The sequence below is a fragment of the Mesoplodon bidens genome (assembly GCF_964165515.1).
Source record: "Mesoplodon bidens genome assembly, chromosome: 9".
NCBI lineage: Eukaryota > Metazoa > Chordata > Mammalia > Artiodactyla > Ziphiidae > Mesoplodon > Mesoplodon bidens.
In genome coordinates this window covers 6,713,031-6,735,941 of record NC_138166.1, presented here as the reverse complement: position 1 = coordinate 6,735,941, position 22,911 = coordinate 6,713,031, and the positions used below count along the sequence as shown (strand labels likewise).

General features: G+C 39.1%; 1 long non-coding RNA gene across 1 annotated transcript; it reads left to right on the top strand.

The window, feature by feature from the left end:
* The first annotated feature begins 1,114 nt into the window (after positions 1-1,114).
* LOC308622444 lies at positions 1,115-16,218 on the top strand. The gene is made up of 2 exons (XR_014016635.1): positions 1,115-1,317; positions 16,049-16,218. It is a non-coding gene; the product is annotated as an uncharacterized lncRNA (long non-coding RNA).
* Positions 16,219-22,911: the final 6,693 nt, after the last annotated feature.

The following is a 22,911-nucleotide window of genomic DNA, read 5'->3' as shown; positions in this document are numbered from 1 at the left end:
GGCGGCGGCGGCGGCGGCAGCCAGAGCGAGCAGTAGCCGAGCTGGGGAACGGGTGGGGTGGGGGTGGGGAAGGAGGGTAAGGATGCCGGGGGCCACTCCTGCGTGGTGCGAGTGGGAGCGCGCGCGCGCGCCTGAGCGTGTGTTGTTAGCTGATATCCATGGTAGCTGCAGTGGCAGCGGCAGGGTCCGCGCGCGCCCGCGCGTGTCTGTGTCTGTGTGCGCGCGTACTAGTTGTACTGTACTGGCAACAGGGGAGGAGGCAGAGGGCAGGGGAGGAGGGAGCGGGCTGGAGGGGGAGGAGGGGCACGCGCGCGCCGGGTGGGGAGCCGCTTCGCCGCTGTCTCCGCTCCCTCCCTCCGCCGCTTGACCCGGTAGTGAAGGCTGAGAGAGAGGCAGGCTGGGTCCGCCTGGCAGTCTACGGGAGGAGGCGGGAGCGGGAAACGAGGGCAGCCGAGGCCCGGCGTGGGGAGGCCGGCAGGAAGGGCTGCGAGCCCAGCGCGGACCTTTCTTCAGCCTCCCGGCGGCCGAGCGCTGCGCTAGGCTGCCGCGCTGTGAGCACGCCCTGACTTCCTCAGACCTGGGCGGGCCGGAGCAGAAATAGCGGCACCTGGACTTCGGCTCGCCTATTGCCGGGCGCTGCGGCTCGAGCGCCGCGAGCCTCGGGGCGCGGAATCCTGGCGTGAGAAAGCCGAGCTCTGGGACCCGCCCGGCGTGCACTCGCCGGAGAAGGCCTGGGCGCTGCGAGCCGGGTGGAGGCGTCGGAGTTCACTGATTAGACAGGCTTTGTCTTCTCACGTTTCAGTCAGACCCGTCGCAGAGTTCTCAGAATTCCCCTCAGAGGAGCGTATAAAGTTAGAGAACTGCAGACTGGTTTTTCTGTCAGCCAGGGAGGGGGAAGCAGCGCCCCGGCCCCGGGTGCAGACGGGAACTTAGCGGAGGCTTGTCTGGTGAAAGGCGATTCCAGGCACCGAAGGGTAGGGGCTTCACTTTTCCAAGTTAGAAGAAGCGGGAAGAAAGAGAGTGCGGGATGGGGGTGGGGACGGCTGCGGTGAGCAGCCTCCTCAGAGAACTGGGCAGTTTCACGCGGGATCTGCGGCGAGACCGCTGGGCACGCCCTCGCCGCGGGCGCCCTCAGAGCCGCCGGGCTGAGACGCGGGAGAAACCCTAAGTTGACCCGAGCAGACAGCCTCCTGCTACCTTGAAAGAGAAGAAGTCTCCAAGGGGGTTGACAGAGCGGCAGAACAGGGGCTGGAACTCAGCTCGCTGGCCCGCCACCAGCCTCCTTTCCCTTCACCAAGTTTGCGGCCGGGAGGAGAGGTGAGGACCGGGGCGCCAGGATGCAGGAGGGCCGCTGGGTTTCACTGAAAGGCTAGTTTCGTGTGAGATGTTAGGGGTGACTTTTTAAATTCTTGTAACTGGTAGGTGAATTTAATTTGCTTTAGTTTCAAAATGATAATTAAAAAGAAAAAAAAAGGCGCACACCCACTCATCTCTTTAAAGCAAAGCATGAAAAGCACTGAGCTGTTAGGATTCTTGCTGTCTGAGATGAAGACAGTGTGGGAGGCAAGCGGAACAGTTAAAAATGCTTAGTCGACCCAAACAGAAGGACCCAGTTTGAATTCAGGCTCTGCTACTTAGCAAGAGTGTGATCTTGAATGAAGTGTCGACCTTTCTGAGCCTCAGTTTCCTTACTTGTTAAATAGGATTAAATGTACTCATCTGACAGGACTATGGTAAGGATGAGATCAGGCAGTACGTGCAAAATGCTTGCCTGACATAGATGGGTAGGCACTGGAAATGATAATTTCCTCTTTTTTCCCCTTCTCGTATAACTCACTATTTGGGGAAGTGGGGGATCAAAGTTAGTCACAACGGAAGAGATCTTAAAGAAAGATGATTTAACCGTGGCTTTTTTCACTTGAGAAAATGGGTCCCCAATGAATTGGCTTTGATTGATGAGGATTATTCAGTGAGCCAGGAGCAATGCCAGGATCTGAAGCCAGAGATGCAGGCAATGCCCAGGTATGGGCAGGACTTTTTGTACCACAGCCCAGTGTCACCCAACGAAGTTGGGTTTTAGCATTATGAGATACAGTCTTAAGTGGAAATTGGTAATTAGAACCGAATACAGTGTGTATTTTTAAACGCCATTTACAAACTAACACGTACGGGTAATACTAATATTTATAAAGTTCTTTTTTATCTTTTTTTTAACATTTATCACATGTTGTTCTATAGGCTTTACATATATTAATTTGTTTCTCCTGACATCTTAGTAAAGTATGTACTATTATCATCCCCTTTTACAGATAAGGAAACTGAGGCATACAGAGGTTAATTTTTGCAAGGCTGCAGTTTTAGTCAGTGGTGAAGCTCATATTCAGACCCAAGTGTTTGGCTCAAGACGTGGTCTCAGTCACTGTGTTGTACGCTCTTTCCGTACAACTACCACATATCCTACCAGCAGTCATTACATAGTGTCCCCAGAGGTTGGGTCTGCGTTTTATTGTAGAGGTGCTTAGGGAAAAAGAAAACAAACGGGGCAGGAATTTGACATAAAAGCATTTTACCCTTAAGAACCCAGGAGAGTCACTGAGGTGTGTGCCAGCTAATTTAGTGTTTGGAAGCTTCTAATTCATCTCTTTTTTTGTCCTGAATTGTGATAATTAGAGCTGGAACCTGTAAACATTTCTTTGTTTTCATTGGCTCAGTGCTATGTTAGCACTTGTCAATAGAAGGTGCTGGAGGGACACTGCATATAAAAGGGGCTCCTCTTCTTCTTCTTTCTTTTCTTCTTGCTCCTATGGTGTGGTGGTCAGTGGTATCCAAGAAACCAGTATTCCACACCCTGCAGGAAGTTTGGCCAGTTCCCCAGTGTGTGACTTCCTAGTAAGCCTCACCAGCAACCCAGTGGGTGACTTCCTAGCAAGTTTCACTGGCCCCTAGCTGGTGGTTTTTCTCACCAGCCCAGTCTGTGACATCTCAACCCATGTCTTGACTGTCAAATGGGCCACAGCCTCATTATCTCTAATGAAGGCTGTCTCTCAGGCTTTGTAGGGTTGAGAGCAGGGATGGGGGTAGTTCATCTAAGTTACCCCTCCTTGAGTACTCTCCCACAGCCCTGGAGGTAGTGTCTCCTCCCTTAGTCCACTCTTCCTGTATTCTTTAGTGATATCTTCTTCTCTCCTAAAAGAAGAATTGCTAGTTAATAATTCTTTATACTAAATTTTCCCTGTTCTAATTTTGGTGTGATTTCTGTCCCCTGACTGGATCTTGACTCATACAAGGTGAAGAATCATGTAGAACCCTGAGGAAAGTGCTTTCTTGGTGTCAGAAGTTGGGATCTTGCCTTTAGCTGTGCAACCTTAACTAGGTCACTTACCCTGTCAGAGCTTGTGCCCTCATTTGTAAAAGGGGAGTGAAAATATATATGACAGGGTTGTGTGAGCATCATGTAAAATTGAATGCTCTTTAAATGCACTTAAACGTGAATGCACTTTAAAGTTGTAACATGCTATCAAAATTGAAGGTTTTAATTATCAGTATAGGACCAGAATAGCAAAGAAGGAGAAACTTTAAGAAAAAAATTATGTCTTGGCGGTGGGAGGGGCGGCATTTCCTATAACGTTTATTGTCATCAAATAAATACATTGTTTGTTCATTGGTTGGTTTACTTTGCCTAGCTTTTCAGAGATGAAAGCAAATAGTTGTGAATCTTAAGTTTTTCAAGTTTCCAGCTCTCTGAAAAATATGACTGAAATTATGACCATTTTGAAATGCTAGATTCAGACTAATTTGGTTACTTTCTATTCTGGTATCCTTCATATTTGCTTTATTTCTCCTTTGTCTCCTTTATCCTTTCTGGGATGGATGCCTATGTCACAAAAGAATTATTTCATGGCACTAGAAACTGCGTGCTATTCCAAAAGAAAAATAGTTCAGGAATCTTAAAAGCTAAAGAAAGAAAAACATGAGTACATTCAATCCTTAGGAGTTCTATGAGGTAGATGCTTGTGGCAGACCCAGTTAAGTTCCATCCTGATCCCTTAGGATCCCTTTGCTTGGATCTACCTTACTCCTAGCTTCTGTGTTCTTTTACTTCTCAGAACCAGCCCCTGAGACTCTCTTTGGAAGACTGCCCAAGGGCTACTAGACTCATTTCGCCTTCAGGCACAGAGAGCCAAAGGGGAACCACTTAGAAGTTCACTTCCCTCCTAGGACACCGTTTGCCAAGGACTGCCCTACACAGTATAAAAGCCTCTAGTAATAAGAAAATCTGAAGTGCAATTTACACCCCAAGGCTCCCCTGCAGGATCATGCTAGGATTTTTCCTGAAATCACTTCCTTCCCTATCTTGCTTACTCTGTTATTTATGTGTTTTTCCTGGAAGTGTTTTGTTAATAAAACAATTACACAGTCCTCACCTCAGAGAGTGTTTCCAGGGATCCTAACCTAAGAAATTGCTATTCCTTTTACAGATGAGGAAACTGAGGCTCAAGTATTATAAATTGCCCAAAGCCACACTACCTATAAGGGGTGAATTTGTGACTTGATCCATGTCTATGTGACTCTAAAGCTCCTACTTCTAATGCTGTATTACATTTAAAGTCCCTAATACTGAGTATTTTTAAATTTACTCTCTGAACAGAAGTGGACACAAAGCTCAGCAATTGATTGATCAACAGACATAAAAATTATATCCATATTAAGAGATCTTTAAGTGTTTGAGGAGGAAGTATAAAGAACCACCAACAGTAAGACCAAAGTGCGGTGTGCCTCATCTAGGAAAACCTTTACAAAGGTGAGAGCTGCCTGACCAGAGCTCTGATGAAGATACGACTCACATTTTAGAAGAGACTGTAAATGTTCAATGTGGTTTTCAGTCACAGGCTTTCTTCATGCCAAGGCTGAGTTGGGTATTTGTGTTTTTCCTGTTGATTCTGTAACAGATTTCCACATTGGTGGTTCAAAACAGCACAGATTTATTATCTATAGTTGTGGAGACCAGGAGTCCAGAATGGTTCTCACGGGGCTAAAATTAAGAAGTTGGAGGGGCTGTGTGTCTTCTGGATCTCTAGAAAATCCTATTCCTTGCCTTTTCCCACTCCTACAGGGTGCCTGACCTCCTTGGTATATGGCCCCCTTCCTCCATCTTCAGTGCCAACAACAGCCAGTTAAGGCCTACTCACATCCCATCGCCATGACACTGACGCCCCTGCTTACCTCTTCTACTTTTCAGGACCCTTGTGATTACATCAGGCACCCAGGTAACCCAGGATAATCTCCCTAGTTTAAAGTCAGCTGATTAGTAGCCTTAGTTCTATCTGTAAACCTAATTTCCCTTTGCCATGTAACATAACATATTCACAGGTTCTAGGGATTAGGACCTAGATATCCCTTAGGGGGCCATCATTCTGTCTGCTGCAGTATTATAGGATACCACATATTCATATCCTCACTGTTTCTAACTTAGTTCAGGTTATCAACATAACTACCCCAATACTATTGTGGTTATTTTCCCTCTCCCTGCCTTTACCTCAAAAACCTCTGTTTGGATTAGCTGAAAGAACTTTCTGAAACCTCTCCTTTCTCCTCTGCTTAAAATCCACTAATGCTGCCCATTACATACACAGTAAAGTACAAACTTCTTATTTTGGTTTGATCTTCTTCTGCCCCGTCCGAACTCTCCAACCACATCTCGCTATATACCCCCTGGAATTGGAACCCAGGGCACCCAGGCAATGTGTATTCTCCAAAACAAACACAGACTAAAGGAAGCCCCTTTATAGCATCTGTTCTAGGTCCCTTGAAATATCATTAAAGACAGAAATTTAAACATTGAATTTCAGTAATATTTTGATCAGGACAGTGAGGTACAGTGCCTTGTGCCAAAACCCCACCATATTTGGGACCCGAGACAGCTGACTCGTGTCAGGCCTGGGTCTCCCCTTCCCCGTTCAACCTTTTGTTTCATCCATCCTGAATTTCTTAGTTTCCTTGACTCCCGAGGCTATTTCTTGGTTCTTTGCCTGAAATACAGCCATCTCTCTTTGTTTGTGGGGCTTGTACCTGCTTATCCTCTAAGACATACCTCTAAGGCCCTTTTCTCTCAGGAGCCTTTTCTAACTCTTTTTTTTTTTTTTTCCTACCAACATAACACAAACTCTTCTTTATGTCTCCATGTACCCTTTGTGGAAACATGGCTTCTAATACACTTCCTTATTTTCAGGTCTGTCCTCCACAACAAGAATAGCTGGGCCTTTTTAGTTCATCTTTGCATTCTTATCGTTTTGCGCATTCTTATCATTTTGCACATTCTCTGACACAATGTAAGTGCTCAGCAGAATTCTGCCTAATAACAGATATATCCAAAGTGATAGTGTATGAAATTTCACTATCTGACCACTACCTTAATGTGAATTTTTATATTTAGTGTTAAACGATTATCTCTTTACATTCATACTAATGTCTTAAGAAAATGGAATGGGGAAGAGCACATATTGATGAAGAAAAGACAGAATATACTTAGCCTTGAGGCTGAGGTTAAGAAAAGAAGCCAGATTCTTCAAGACCTTGGAACAGGGTCTGAGAGGTAGTAGTGATGTTGGTGGTGGTGGTGGTGGAGAATAAACTTGACCTGCCTCATAGTTTGTCCATGGCCATTCCTATTATTAAACCTCTTTTCACTCTCGCTACAGTATTCGCACAAAAATGCTAATCCATATTTATAAGGGAGATTTATTTAGCGTGATGCAAAGCATCTTACACTTTTCTATCAGATCATCTCCAACAATAATATACTCACCCACCGCCAACCAAAAGTAATCTTATTGGAAGTCTCCAGTTTTCATCTAAAAGTCCTATGGATTTTAGATTCTGCTCTGTAGTAGTAGGTTCATATTTATACCAATGTGAAATATGACTTTTCCCTCAAACTTTGCCAAATGATGTTTCAGGAGGATTTGCCATGTTTATCTGGTGGTTTCTGGGCCCAGCCCAGTGAGTCCACATGATGTGCACAGCTTACATCCAGTGACTGGAAATACAAGCCCAAGTACTGGAGAGAGTTTGGGCTACAGAGATAGATGTGGGGACACTTTGAAACCTTGAATCTTTGGCCTAACCTAGCAGAGTGCAAAACACGACAAGAGGAAAACACTGAACTCTGATTTGTAATATCTTTTACTAAGCAGAGAGGAGAGGAAAGATCAGTGAAGAAGACTATATTCTAAGGTGAGGATCTAATGTTGAGAAATCAGGCCTCTGCAAGTTAGTGAGGGGAAGGATTAGGGTCTTAGACTTCTCCAAACACGTGTGGAACTGCATATTTTATTTGTTATCTTGTCAAATTACATTGTAGCGCTAATTCTCTTTACCTCAAAACCTCAAATATTTTGATGATTGTAACATTTAGGTTTCTATCAACTAATTTTTCATAGAAGGGCCAGAACTGTTTCATTTTAGCCTAGAATTAATGGTCATTGGTTGTGCTTCTGCATTTCATAGAGCCATCTTACTATTTTTAGTATTGGTCTTAGTATTGGGAGGGAATATATGGTCCAGCGTCTCCAGATCTCAGGAAATTACTTTCAGTCAGGACTGTCAACTAGTCACCTGGCCCTGTGTAAAAGATCTGGGGACAGTCAAGATTTGAGTACTTAAATCTATGAGAGTATTAGATCATTTTAGCTGCTAGAAAGTTCTGAACGAAGTGACTTTGGTCTTTGTAAAGCATCTCTTTGTGTGAAATTCATGGATCACGCAGACTACACAAAGTGAGGAAGGAGAACTACAAGATTGTTTAAATCATTGCTCCATCCTAACTACAGAGTTCACATGTATGGAGAGAAATTTGACCAGCTCAAGCAAAGAAAGCATGAAAATAATTTTTTGTTCTGTGACTGATGCTTTTGTTTCCTTATTCAACGTATGCACAAAACACAACAGAATAATGTTTTTGGACCTGGAAATGTATTCCTTCTTATGCAGTGTTATGCAGGCATACTTATTGAATGTCAATATCTGAATTTATCTGTCTTTTTTTATTATTTTGCTTTTTACTCACTTGGTACCTGTCAATCTTTTATCATCAATTTACATTCTATTAAACTCAAAAAGATATTCTTATAGCTTTTATACTTTTAGCCTTCCTTACTAGATTTTTTTAAACACTTCAAAAATTCAGGTACTTGGATTTCATGCCATCAAGTAGTTATATCTATATCCCCTCCTTTTTTTTATTTAAGTGAGTATTTCAATTGCCATCACTTTCTACTTTGTGATTCTAAATCTTTTAAAACCATCTTACTGTTTTTCATGCACTCATCCTTATAGAAAACTCTTCTCTATAAAATACTATTATCTCTTACATTTATAACTACTTCTATTTTTTCATATTATTATCTTCCTGTTTTCCAAATGCACATCTTAGTTTATTCTTTTTTTCTCTATGTATCTCCTTAGTATATGCCTTTAGTTTCCCATCAATTTCCATTATAAATTTTTTAAAAATTTAAAATATGCTACATGTATTTTTAACATGATGTTTAATGCCCATATTCTAATCCTCCCTAATAATTTTTATCATTTTGTTATTGATTTTAAATGACAATAGTTTCCATTTCAATTAAGTAAAAGAAGCAAAAAAGGCACGATATTATCATGGGCTTAATTTTTGTCAATAGTAGAAAATCTTGTAGGTATAAAGAAAGTTTATATGGAAATAAAGTGAACATTTTCTATCTTGGAGTAGTGAGGAACAATCAGATGTGTTTTCTAGACTTTGGAAAAACACACTTCAAAAAATTCAAAGAAAAGTTCATCATGCTTCCTCAGTCAGATTACTAAGAAGCAAAAATTCTGATGAACAATTGGAGGCAATGAGACTGTAATTCTAATCATACTAATTTTAATAATTTTGCAAACCTCTCCGACACTATTCTGTGATGTGTGGTTTGCTTTTAATCATTCTGAATATCAGAGATGTCTTTCAGAATATGATGAATACTAGTGATCTTATTCCACCCTTTGTCCCCCATCATAAATGCACATGTACATATATCTTCCATATATGTACATATCATTTCATGTAATCTATAGGTTCATTGATGCCCAACCATTTTTTGGTTAGGTGATTCTTTAAAAGTCCAGCTTAAATAAACCTCTTATTTAAAAGTTTTCTTTTATTTATATATAATCAGCTGAAAGTAATCTTATCTACTGAACTCCTATGAAATGCTACCTGATCCTTTTCATCAGGTTGTATTACAAAATTCTAGGCATAGCTCAGCCTCCCTTCGAGGCTATAACTTGAGAGCATGACTCATGTTCGTAGTCCTCACAGATGTTGAATGAATGAAGGAAAATACAATAGTAGGAAAAAGGAGACACATAACTACAATGAATATACAGTGTATAAATATACACATTTATACAGTTTATGTATAAACATTCCCTGAAGCTCCCACTTTAGCAGGATGCTAAATAAAAGAAATCTAAGTTTTCTCAGTACTAATGGAGATTTACTTCCTAGCTCTTTTCTCTGGAGACAAATGTAGGTCTCCTCAAGGATAGGAAGATTTGCATATGAGGTATGATTTAAAGGGCTAGAAACATCTTTTCTGCTGTCTCCAAAACGCTTCACTATGTTTTGTCATATTGCCTGATAATTTGCATTAGAGATTTATCCCTTTGAGCTAATAAAATGCAAATATCTCTGAAAGAGTTTCTTCTGCTTTAGTCATACTCATATGGCTACTAGTGAACAAAATATGTTCATTACAGGATAAAGGGAAGATTGCCAACTAACAAATCCCTAGAGTCTGTACTACACCAAACGTTGCTTAGCAATTTCTACAATTGTCTCAGTCTAGTTTACAAGAATAAAGAGATTAGAAATCAAGGGTATATGGGTATGTTAACATAAAGTTGTAAAATTGATATTTACAACTGTGTTTCTGTTCTCTATTGATTTAAAAGCAATGGAAATAGAAGATTAATAGGTGGGTGTCATAGGGTGGCACTAATTCAGTTCGGTGGTATTAAAAGGTGATTGTTAAGCCAAGAGTTGAATGAGACACAGCATACAGTTGTGTAAAAATCTGGGCGAAGGACTTTTCAGGCAGGGGAAAGGGGTAATACCTAGGTCCTGAGGTGGTAAGGAACTGGACACGTCAGAAACTAAGTAATTTCGACTTTCATTATTTTATACATTCAGTTATGCTACCACTTAGGTTAGTCTCTAAGGCCTTCCACAAGTTGGGCCTTGTTTAAAATTTAATTCTTCCCTCACCTCTTCTCACCATGTTCCAGGCTAGTCTGTGCCACTGTGACTTTGTTTAATAGCTGCTCATTCATTCATTCTTGCCTAATAAACTGTGGCTCATCTCTTAAAATCCACCTCAAGCTTTCACTCTTTGAGGAAACCTCTCAGTCTCTGCCACCCATCATCCAAAGAATTGCTCAGTCTTTGTGCTACCATTGACTTATGCACTTGAGACACTGCTTTGCAATTACTAATTTATGTCTGCTTTTATCACTAGTAAGTTTCTTTAGGACAGAGACATTATAAATTCATCCTTGGGTACCTATGATCCATAATATTAGTAGTACTGCATTGTACATGGTACTAGTAGTATATAGTAGATACTCAATAAATCATTGTTCAATGAGTGAATGAATGGGTTATCTTTTTGCTGTTGTGATTTAACTAATGTAACATTTATCTTCAGAACAGTTTCCATGACATATTTATTCTAGTTAATAGCTGTAAACTAACTCTAGACTATAGCCATATTCTATAACCACTAAAATGTTTATCATTGTCATTACAAAAAATAAAATGTTAAATATTATCCTTCATATTTAATGCAAATTATGCTCGTGGAAATATTGTGGAAAGATTGAGTAATTTTTTGACACACAGTTTTCGATTTTTCCATTTAGCATACTTCAGTAGATTTTCAGCCTTTTAAATACGTTAGCATTGAGGACCAGGTACTACTTAATGAAAATCATTATTTAATAGTGTGTTTTTGTGGTTTGTTTGTTCCCCTTTTTAAGTTAGGGTGAAAGAATAGTGTTTGAGACATTCATTACATTTTATTTAAAAGAACTCACTGTTCCTAATTTGTAAGCTGAGGGCTTTTTCAATTCCTAAGTGTGTGGCAAAAGTGGAATAGCTGGATGAGGAGCTGGGAAGGAGAAGTCATAGGAGATGTAGCAAGAGATGGAAGGAGAATACAGACCTTTTGGCAGGCCAAGTCAAAGGTAGTTTCTGTCAGGGAACTACTACAGCATCATACTTTAAGAGATGACCGAGAAATGGCATTAAAGTAACCATGCAGAATTGGAAATACACATTTGGAGCTTTTTTTTTCCCAGAAAGTTTCCAATATATTGGTACTTGCCCAGTGTCTAAGGAGATAAGTGTCTAAATGATTGGCATTTGTTCTAGGCTTTATCTATAGTCATGGAGAAATTTTCACCTGCAGGTTCGTCTTGAAGTTGTGGTACAGTCACCTGATACACATTTACTGAATGAACTAAGCTAATGAGTAGAGGTCTAAGCCTTTAATATCAGTCCCTTTATTTATTTGTTTTTAAAGTTTGTGTTAGTATGGACTCCTAGATTCTCATTTAATCTAATGGATTAGAATACTAATATTCTTTATTTTGATGCACAAATTGTTTCAGATTTGGCCTGTAGGAGCTCCTTTAAGATGGTTTGCTTATCCTTTTGATGTGTCCCCCTGATTATTTGAACATTTCCTTGTTTCCTAATATAACAAAATGTTCCAAATTTATCTTGTTTTTTCATTCCCCAGCTCTGGAATCTGCCTTTCCCCACAATTAACTGTGATATTTTTTAGTGGAGAATGATATTTAGAAACCAGAATATGGTGATTTGTCTTGTTATTGCAACTGTTTGGCCATTTCTTCTAAGCCCTTTCAGTGGAGAGACCTAGGAATTGTATATAGAGATATTTCAAATATATTTATATGAAATATACTAAATGTGTAGGAAAAGATAACTAAAATTGTCATCTTATTATGATCAAAACATTAACATTTTTGAAGGGAAAATATTTGTTATCTACATATAATGGGCCTAGAAAGTAATAACATTAATCTTTTTTTTTTTTTTTTTCTTTTTTGCGGTACGCGGGCTTCTTACCGCCGCGGCCTCTCCTGCCGCGGAGCACAGGCTCCGGACACGCAGGCCCAGCGGCCATGGCTCACGGGCCCAGCCACTCCGCAGCATGTGGGATCTTCCCGGACCAGGGCACGAACCCGTGTCCCCTGCATCAGCAGGCGGACTCTCAACCACTGCGTCACCAGGGAAGCCCAATAACATTAATCTTGAACTAAGTACACCCAAATAAGTTTCATTAACAGTTAAACATAATGTATCTTAGAATCTCAGCTATTGGAAGGAGACATTGTCTAGAACTGTGATCTAGGTGTTATACAGTAGACCCTTGCAGTGTTGTTTTGGATCTGTGTTGGAAGAGAAAAATAAGATCAGGGGACAAAAGCTTGTCCTAATCCTTCCTAAAACTTTTAAGCACATGGAGAAAAGATATTGAGCATTCATTACATTCAGAATCTTGAAATGAATGTATAGTTATGAGGAGTATAAACAAACAAGGATGTAGTGACACTATCTACATGGAAACAATACTAGTGTCCTCTCTTTGGATAACTACGCTATAGATGCAATACTAACCATTCCACTTAGCAATAGCTTGATGATTATTTGGCCACCAACATGAATAACTTGTTAAAAGAAGATGATGAGGAGTTGTGAACATCTGAATAATCAGGATTTACATCATAAAATCCTAGACTATGTATCCAAATTCTTACAGAGTTTTCTCCCAGCCTGTCATGGAGGGCTTTAATAGTCTGTTTCTTCTATTACATTGAAAACCAGAGCTCCTCTACTTGGCTTACTAATTCCAAAGATTAAATCATTAAAGGTAGGAGCTTACCTTTACTGATTTATTTGTTTTTCAGAAAAATTAAGTATAGCCTGATAAAGTTCATTTTATGTAGTATAATAAACATAGATTCTCATTTTAATAAACACTTGCTAACTATTGCATTATAGTAATTTAATAATGACCTGAAAATAATGTAAAAATATATGTGTACATATATGTACATATGTTCATATAATACATATGTTATTTTTAACTTCAGAAATCATAAAAAATAAAATAGATACCTGAAGAAGCCACAGCTGTAATTAAAAAAAAATAATAATTTGACAGTGTTAGAAGGCAAAATTAACTAACAATTATTAGAAAGTTACTATGTGGTACACACTATATGTATTGCCTTTTATTTAATTATCAAACAATGTAATTACTAGAGCTATTATTATCCCCATTTTATAGAAGAAGAAACTGAGATTACCTACCTTATTAAACTTGGTCAACTTCTTGTAACTTATAATTAATACATTATAGAAATAGGACTCAAACCCACATATGTTTACTTTAGGCCCCATGCATCACATAAACATTCACATGAACTATGCCACATAAATCACACTACTTCGGGCCAATAACAATTTTACTAAATTGATTCTTTGTTTTTTTGTCTGTAAAAGAAGGATGTTGGCCTATCTTAGCCATCCTCAATGTTTTTAACAATCAATAAATGCTTTCGTCACACGTAATATTTTTTTAATGTTCTGTATTCATGATTGCAAAATAACTATGACTCAGTTATGCTTTGAACTTAATTTCAGTGCTATTAATTAAAACACATCTGTATACATCTGAAAAATACCAGTCGTGACGATAGCACAGAGAGCTTGGTTTTGAAAAATAATTTAAATTATAATTAAAAATGAACCAAAGGTACATAGAGAAGGTGTGGACCATACATATGTGGCTGAAAGCTGACCCACAGTCATCTTAAATGGATTTTATCAAAAGGGATGCCTAAAAGATGCCAACAGAGAGAGTCTGTGAAGAGATGGCCTGCTGAGACCCAAATCACAGTGAAGTACCCTTGAGAGATGCCTGCTAATGAATGGGGAGAGGAGTAAATGGTCTGAAGAACCCTATAAGGAAATGAAGTATCCTGCAAGGGAGAAAGACCAAGAGTCAGCTTTGACACCTCCCAAACCAGACAGCAGTCAATGATGGCAGCTCACAAAAGTACAAGCATGCAGGAGCTTTGCTATACCCTCACATCTCCTCTCTCCACCATCTTAAAACCTGGTGTGGTCAGAAACAGTGCTAATTAGCATTTGAGGAGAGGAAGAAGACAAGTTGGGAAAATAAAGTATCTATCCAAGTTACACTGTATACTACAGGGCTGCCTTCTGTTGCATGGTTGATTAGGTGAGTGCAGAAGCTTTAATTTTGAATGAAGTTTGGAGTTTTTATTATTTACTGTAGCTGTACCTATCAGTTTCTAAACTGAAAGTGATTAAAGTATCAGGAGGATTTTTATTATTTAAGAGAGAGGTGGGGGATGAATCAAAATTCTGTCCAGGGGAGGGAGAAGAATTACCTTATAGAGCATACTCCCAGGGACATTTTGAGAGAAAACAAAGTTACTTAATTATTTCATATTTTAAAAATTCTTGTTTGGTTATTCTCTCAATTGTGTTTTTATATATCCTTTCTTCCTAAATGCTTTAGCCATAAGCAAATAGGGTAAAGTTTTCATATACAAGATTATACATGTTTTCCTTTATAATTGGAGAAACTGGTATTTTATTTGAACCCCACGTGTCATGTGACATATTTGACACCCTATATCATACCTAGTGTGTGACTATTTATAAAACTCAAATTATCTCAAATCAACAGGATCAAAATTAGATTTGAAAAAATGTATTCAATAAGATGTGTAAGTTGAGGTAGAATTAATCCTAATTGAATTCACAGAGGACTTGACATGTAAATCTGTAATATGCATTATATTAGATGCGACTTAGTATTAGATTTGCATTTAGAAAAATGTACTATGTTCAGTTCTGAGTATCACTTAGGCAGAATATTAGGACAGATATCCTATCTTGACTGTCTTCTCCCCCCTCCCCACCACCTAAATGTCATTGAAAAATCTGTTCATCTTGATTATCAACCTTAAAGACTGGTTTTGAAGAACGCAGAGAACCTGAGATTTACATTTTAGTGGGAGATAGAATATAATTAAGAAAAATTTTTAGAGGTACAGAAAAATGTCCTTAAGAGGTAACAATTTTAATACCTTAAAAAACTTATCTATCAAATACTGAGTTTTAGATATTAAGGCTAGCAAATATATACAAAATAAAAGTTTCTTGGATAAATGTACAACATTTAGCTTAAAGAATCCATTTAGGACTTAATATTCTGCTATCAGTATGTGGGTATTAAAATTGTTTTTTGAAACATATTGGTAATTAACTCAGAAAAATCCTTGGAATTTGGATTTAGGTGCTATTATTTAGATTTTAGATATTGTCCAAAGGAGGTTGGTACTGTTTATAACTTGGGCCCTAAAGTCACCCTAAAGTAAGGTGACTTACTTTATAAAAAAAGAATATTCTAGTATGCAAAAAATGTTAATGGTGTTTAATGACATCATTCTCACAAGTATAATGCAGAGAGTAAAGTACTTAAAACATTTCTTTATATTATTTCATTATTAACAATGGCTATTCATGAAAAAATAAAACCCTCAAATATAGCAAAAGTGAATAGTTACTGAAACTTAGTATCACTCTGAAAATTTATGTTGCTTAAAAATACTGGTTGTGATTATATAGCATTCTGAATTCAATGACTTTTAGACCATCTTAATTTACTACCTAAGAGCTATTCCTCACTACCTCCTTACTGATAAGAAAGAACCCCTCTTTGCTCAGATTGGCAATGTCCCCAGATAAAACACTCACCTTCTCAGACTCTTTTGCATCCAGGGGTGGCAATGTAACAAAAGTGTAGGTGATGAGGTCCAAATATGTTTCTGCTGGAGACTTCTGGGAATATTTTTGTTTTTCTAATACTGATATTCTTTTTATCCCTTTCTTTCTCTTCAGGCTACAGCACAACTGAAGAGGGAGAAACCATCTTGCCTCCATGATTGGACAAACATGGAGATAAAAGCTTCCCTGTGTGGATGATAGAGCAAAATGTTAGAAGGGGCTCAGACTCCCTTCCTTCAGACTTCTTGATATGTGAGGAAAATAAAATGCTATTATAAGGTTAAGCTACAGAAATGGGCTTCTATTTTATTCAACTAAATACGTCACAATTCAGACAGTGTCCATTAAATTGGTAAAAGTATCCACTTTAAAGGGTTAATCTGAGGGACCCACCAATACGTTACACAATCAAATCTCAGAAAAAAATTAGTTTTTTAAATTCACTGTAATTTTGAAATTGATCTTTCATAGTCTTTTAGTTATCAAACTATTAAATACATTTGACCGTTCAAGTAATGTTGTGAATAATGCCAATGAATCCTGTTATTTTTCTCAGTGTGAGTAGGATTGTGTGTGTGTGCGTGTGACAGATTGTTACCTGTACTTCTACCCAGCAGATATAAATTGTAAGTTCCTTGGATTTTATTAATTTGCTAGAGCAGCTCATAGAACTCAGTAAACAAGTTTATTTACTAGGATACCATGGAAAAATTGCATAAGGCAAGGGATGGGGAAAGGGCACAGAGCTTCCATGCCCTCTCTGAGAACACCACCCTACCTACATCTGCACTCATTCAACCTGGAAGCTCTCTGAACCCTGTCCTTTTGGGGGTTTTTGGAGGTTTCATTACAGTGGCGTGATTGATTAAGTCATTGGCCATTGGGGATTGACTAAACCTCCAGTTCCTCTCCCCTCCCTCCCAAGGGGTGAGGGAGGTGTGGAGGCAGGGGTGGGACTGAATATTCCAACCCTCTATTCATGTTGGCTCCCCAGGCAACAAGCCCCCAGCCTTAGTTGCTTTCCAAAAGTCACCTCAATAACATAAACCCAGTTGTGGTGGAAGGGGGCTTGTTATGAATAACAGTACACCGAGTTCACCTTTATTAGTTTCAGGAACTGAAGACAGGAGATCAAATATTCTAACAAAAAATGTTCCCATTGCTCTTATAGCTCGGGAAGTTCCAAGGATTTGGAGATCTGTGAGCCAGGAACCTGGGATGACGACCAAATATATACTTCTTATTATAACTCACAATATCACAAATTAATATACAGAGATCTTTAAGTTAGGGGGAAAAAACTAATATAGCCATTTCACTGATTATTAACTTAAGCCCTCAAGTTAAAATGTCCTTGGTCAAAGTCACAGATGTTATTTGCTATTTGCTCTGAGAATAAAAATGGTCACTTTGAACATCACATAAACCATCCCTGAAATAACTTCTCTCAACCTCCCATCTTCTCCCATTGACAGAGGATGAAAATTTTCTAAGTCAAAACAATCTTGAGAAGAAGGAAAACAACTGTATGTCTCAGAGTCTAGGAGAGGTTTCCAGTAACTGCATGGGCAATGGCTAAGCTGAAAAATAATTGGAGACCATAGCATCCTTTGCCCCTCAAAGGTGAGCAGTACCTAAGAGGAAGAAAGCTGAGCAAAACTACAGTTTACACCTACCACCCATCCCTAGTTCAGAGATGCAAGGATTTTGCCAACCACAAATTTGAACAGCCATCTATTTACTGAAATATACCAAACTTTCGGTGACAGCTAGGGACATTGCCTCTATAGACTTCACTACCCTCCAAGTACCTATAGTTCTCAAACCCTCAGAAAATTCAGTTCCCAGTAAAACAATATGAATAAAGGGAGTCTGGGGTGGGGATATACTGAGGAAGTTGGTAGGCAGAGAGGTAGAATGAAGTCTTCCCTGACTAGGAATTGAACCTGGGTGGAATTTGCTAAGAGCATATTTCATACGTGTTCTCACCACACACAAAAAAAATTGACTTAGAAAACTAGTAAGTATATGAGAGGATAGATATGTTAATTAGCTTGATTGTGGTGATTATTTTACAATGTATATGTATATCAAAACATCAGTGTATTTGTATAACTTAAATATGTACAAGTTTTATTTTTCAGTTATACCTCAATAAAGCTGAGGAAAAGAGGGAGATTAGGGGAAAAAGTGGTGAATGGAAACTTGCCATGTGGTGTAACTGTAGGCAAGGACAGTGATTGTGAGCAATGCTTGGGAGGTGTGGGATTTCCATATTCTACTTCAAGAGAAAAAAAGTTAAGTAAACACAGCCAGAATAATCCAGAAATAAGTTCTCATCCCAGAAGACAGAGAACCAGGCAATAGAGTAAGATTCCAGCTCACTACAAGCTTGCTAAAAGCTAGAAATTATTCTGAAAACCACGTATGTTGATTTGCTTTTCACTTTAAGAATACAAGGAGGCTTCTATCAGCATTCAAGTAGGCAGTGAGAGAGCTATAGGAATCTATGCCCCCGCCCTTTTCTGGGGGAGCTGCATTGGGTCTTTGTTGCTGCGCGCGGGCTTTGTCTAGTTGTGGTGAGCGCGAGCTACTCTTTGTTGTGGTGTGCAGGCTTCTTATTGTGTTGTCTTCTCTTGTTGTGGAGCATGGGCTCTAGGCGCACGGGCTTCAGTAGACGCAGCACTCGGGCTCAGTAGTTGTGGCACACAGGCCCTAGAGCGTGCAGGCTTCAGTAGTTGTGGCACGTGGGCTCAGTAGTTGTGGCACACGGGCTTAGTTGCTCCGTGGCATATGGGATCTTCCCAGACCAGGGATCGAGACTGAGTCCCCTGCATTGGCAGGCGGATTCTTAACCACTGTGCCACCAGAGAAGTCCTTATGCCCCCTTTTAATAGGCTAAACCATACCAATTAAATAGGATTGAGCAATCTTTATCTAAGGATGAGCACATAGCACACTATACAAGCAGATAAACAACACTTACCCTAAATAAAGTAAACAGACACAAATTGACTTATGAAAGAAATTCTTCAGCATAGAACAAAGGGAGAATTACTCTAATACTTCTTGAAGTGATTTTACTATAACATGCAGAATAAGTTATTTTAAAAATATTTAGAACTGGGCTTCCCTGGTGGCGCAGTGGTTGAGAGTATGCCTGCCGATGCAGGGGACACCGGTTCGTGCCCCGGTCCGTGAAGATCCCACATGCCGCAGAGCAGCTGGGCCCGTGAGCCATGGCCGCTGGGCCTGCGCGTCCGGAGCCTGTGCTCCGCAAGGGGAGAGGCCACAACAGTGAGAGGCCCGCGTACCGCAAAAAAAAAAAAAAAAAAAAAAAAAAAAAAAAAAATCTAGAACTGAAGCAAACAGTCTGCTTCAAAATATTTAGCAACACAGATGTCCTTATAAGGTTTGTGCAATGTTAAGGATAAAGAAATTGTCTTATTAAAATCCAGGTCCCAAGATATGTAGGTTACCTAGAGACCATAAAAAAAATACAAAAAACCTAAAGCAAATTCCAGGAAAACTTTAAAATTAAACATTTGCAACATAACATACCAAAAGATAATTGAGAGATGTTCATAAGGCTTATTTTCTTTTTTTCCTTTTCTGCCAGGTGATAGGCCTGGGAGAAGACTGAATTCTTTTTACTTTCTGATATGCAAGTGTTCATAAATTCTGGCACTGCCATAAAATCTCTGAAAAGTTTGCTCAAACACATGTCAGGGAGTCAAAAATTAAAATTAAAATTGAGAAGTAAAAAATAGAAAAATTTGAATAAATGTTCTTATGGTGAGCATTGATATGAGTGAATCCAATTAATTTATGTACACACTAATATAGACACAAAGGTAATAATTGTCACTTGAAAAACAAGATATGTAATTGGAAAAAATAAGCATAATCTATACCTCTAACTTGTAATCTGTACCACATATTAAATTAACAAAGATCTGTAAATGTAGGGATGGATCAGTAAAAGCACATTTCGTGTCTTACATAAGAGGGAGGTCAAAAGTTACATTTCTTTGTTAAATTTGAAGCTAAAAAATCATATAATCATGAACTTTATTAAAGAATACAAAGTAATCCCAAAGCAAAATTTTAAAATTCTTCCTTCTTTTAAAATTACTACTGAATAAAATAGCAAACAAGGCATAGTGCATTGCAAATGACTAAACATAAATATAACAGTAAAATAGCACAAAGTATACAAATAAATGACAGGTTAACCTGGATTCAGTTATTGCAGTAAGCATAAATTAGATATCAACAGGCAAAGTGCATCAGAACTAATTACAAAGAAATTCAATTATATGCTCCTTCCAGAAATTAGAAAAAAATTTTTTAAGTTTACGTATGTAAGTACCATGTCATATCTTTTGGTTTCATCTGTCTCTGGATATCTGGGCACTTGTTTCAAAACAACTGCTCCTTTGCATAGACACTAATCAACTTCTTATAGGCATAACCTGTGGTACCTTGCCTCATGCCCATGCCATGTACTTCTTGCCTTCTGTCTCAGATTCTCTTGTTGGTGTCGAGGTCTTAGCTGCAATAGTGTCTTCTTAGTCCCTTTATTCATGAGCAAGTTAGGTGTGCAAGGGAATTAATTTTCCATGGAGTATAATTTTGGCCAATGGGAGACAAGAGAGAATGGATAAATTCTTTACCCTTTCTTTGCTGGATAAAAGGCCCTAATATTCACTCATTTCTGTGGCCACTTGAAAGATAGTGCCACATGGATAAGCAAGCAGTCATACTACATACTAAGCAGTAGCCAGTAGGATAACCTATCCTTGTATTTGCTTCCCCCCACCCTTCCCTCACTTTCTATTTCCTCACTCCTATGCCCTGGGAATGCATTATCTTGTAAGATAGTTATATAAATGTCTCTGACTTAGGCTTTGTTTTTTGGAAACCTCAGGGCAAGACCATTGATAATAAGAAAATTCTTAGAAAGTAGACTACAATGATGGGATTTTAGAGCTGGATTACTCACCTGTCTGAGAACAATGAGGATTCCAGTTCTAGTGGTGGTAGGAGGCTGAAAATTTCTGACTGGCAGTAGCACCATGTTTACTAAGGCTTTCACCTTTTTTGCTTTGGAATAAAGTGCAGATGAAAGGAGAGGCACTGGAATATATGATAGTTACGGTGTTTTAAAAGTATAGGGTCAACAATAATGATAAGGATTGTGTGGCCTGACTTTTCTTAATGGCATTATAACTTGACTAGAACAAATGTGATGAAAAATTGGAGCTCCCTTACATGGTATTGAGAAGGGGTCAAAAGACTCAGAGAGTTGAGAGTATTAGAATAGATTATCTGTTTAAGACTTAAGCACCCATAACTTGATTAAGATCGGTGGGTGGACCCAGAAGACACTCCATAAGGAATGCACTGCTGAGTGGACACCAGTATCTTTAAGAAGCATCGTTGGTGGTGGTTGCACTCTGCAGGCTGTAGTTGATGGTGTCGGTTGTTGCTATTGAACTGGGCTCTTTAATATCGATGGGAATCAGGCCAAGGAGTAGCATTCAATTACCAGGGGCAAAGAAGATGTAATTACTAGACTTGCCATCAAGTTGCCTTGACCTTCAGCGATCTGTGGTAATAGCTAATAAGTCATGGCATTCTTAGACATGAGATAGATGAGTAGATGCCTATGAGAAATGGAGAGAAAGAAAAAAAAAAGATGAGACAGAGGCTGACATCAGCTGCTAAAACAGGAAATTGTGGTTTCTCACCCAATTTCCAGATCTAAGTCAGTTCTCAAATCCAGAACTCATTGATTGAAGCTCAAGATCCTGTTGAGAATGAAGCCTGCAATGCCACATTAAATGTATACAATAATTATTCCCTCAATTATTCTCTTAAAGTGACCTGGAGCCATTTCCAGGGTAACTGAACATTGAGGAATGAAGAAAATCCAAACATTTCTAGGACTGTTAGATGTAAAGTCTGAGATGACACTGATGCCATGGAATCTGAAACACCACCATGGTTTTCTGGTTAAATGGGAGCTTATGGAAGCCAGGTGGAGTCTGGCTCAAGTTCATTTCAGTGTATCCAAGTATCTTTGAATCTAATCTGTGGTTATTTCCTTGCTCCCTGTGTGCACAATTGAGAGAAAACTACTTGGCAGCTAGCAGAACCCAGTCATTATAGCCTGTGAATGGTAGTCATCAGGGCATCCAGAGCCAAGTGGAAGCCCCAGAAAACACACACCCATCCTGAGGAAAATCATAAATCAGAAGCAATACTATATTATGGGAAGAACTGCTGAGATTAATATCACTATCAAACACCTAGAGGATATAGGGGTTATGGTCCTCACAGTGTTTCATTCAATTCACCTGTATATACCCTGAAAAAATGAAATGGATCTCGACAAGTATATGTATTAACTATAAATTTATTCATGTGGCAGCTCCAATCACAGCTACTGTATGATACCATCTGCCACAGAAGCTGCTATTGCGACTACCACTTGGTTAAATGACAGTAGATTAATACAGTCTTTGGCACCTGTTATAGGATTAACATTCTTGAAGATAAATATGTACTTTCCAATTCCCTTCATTAATGAGGATCAAATTTGGTTTGTATTCACATGGTAAGAGCAGGAGTTCATATTTACTCCCTAGCCCAGGAATATGCTACCTGTCCTCCTTTCTGTCACAGTAGAGAATTCAGGTATCTTGATCACCTTGACATAACACTAGACTAGTACATTGATGACATCATGATAATAGGGTTTGATGAACAGGAAGTGGAAAGTACACTAGATATTCTAGTAAGTCATCTGTGTCAGAGAGTGGGAGAGGAGTCTCATGAAGATTCAAGGGACTGCCACAGTTGTAGAGATCCAGTGGTCTGGGACATGCCAAAACATTCCTTCCAAGACTAAGGACAAGTTTTTGCACTTTGCATCTGACATCACTGATGGAGGCACAGTGTTTGATAGGTAA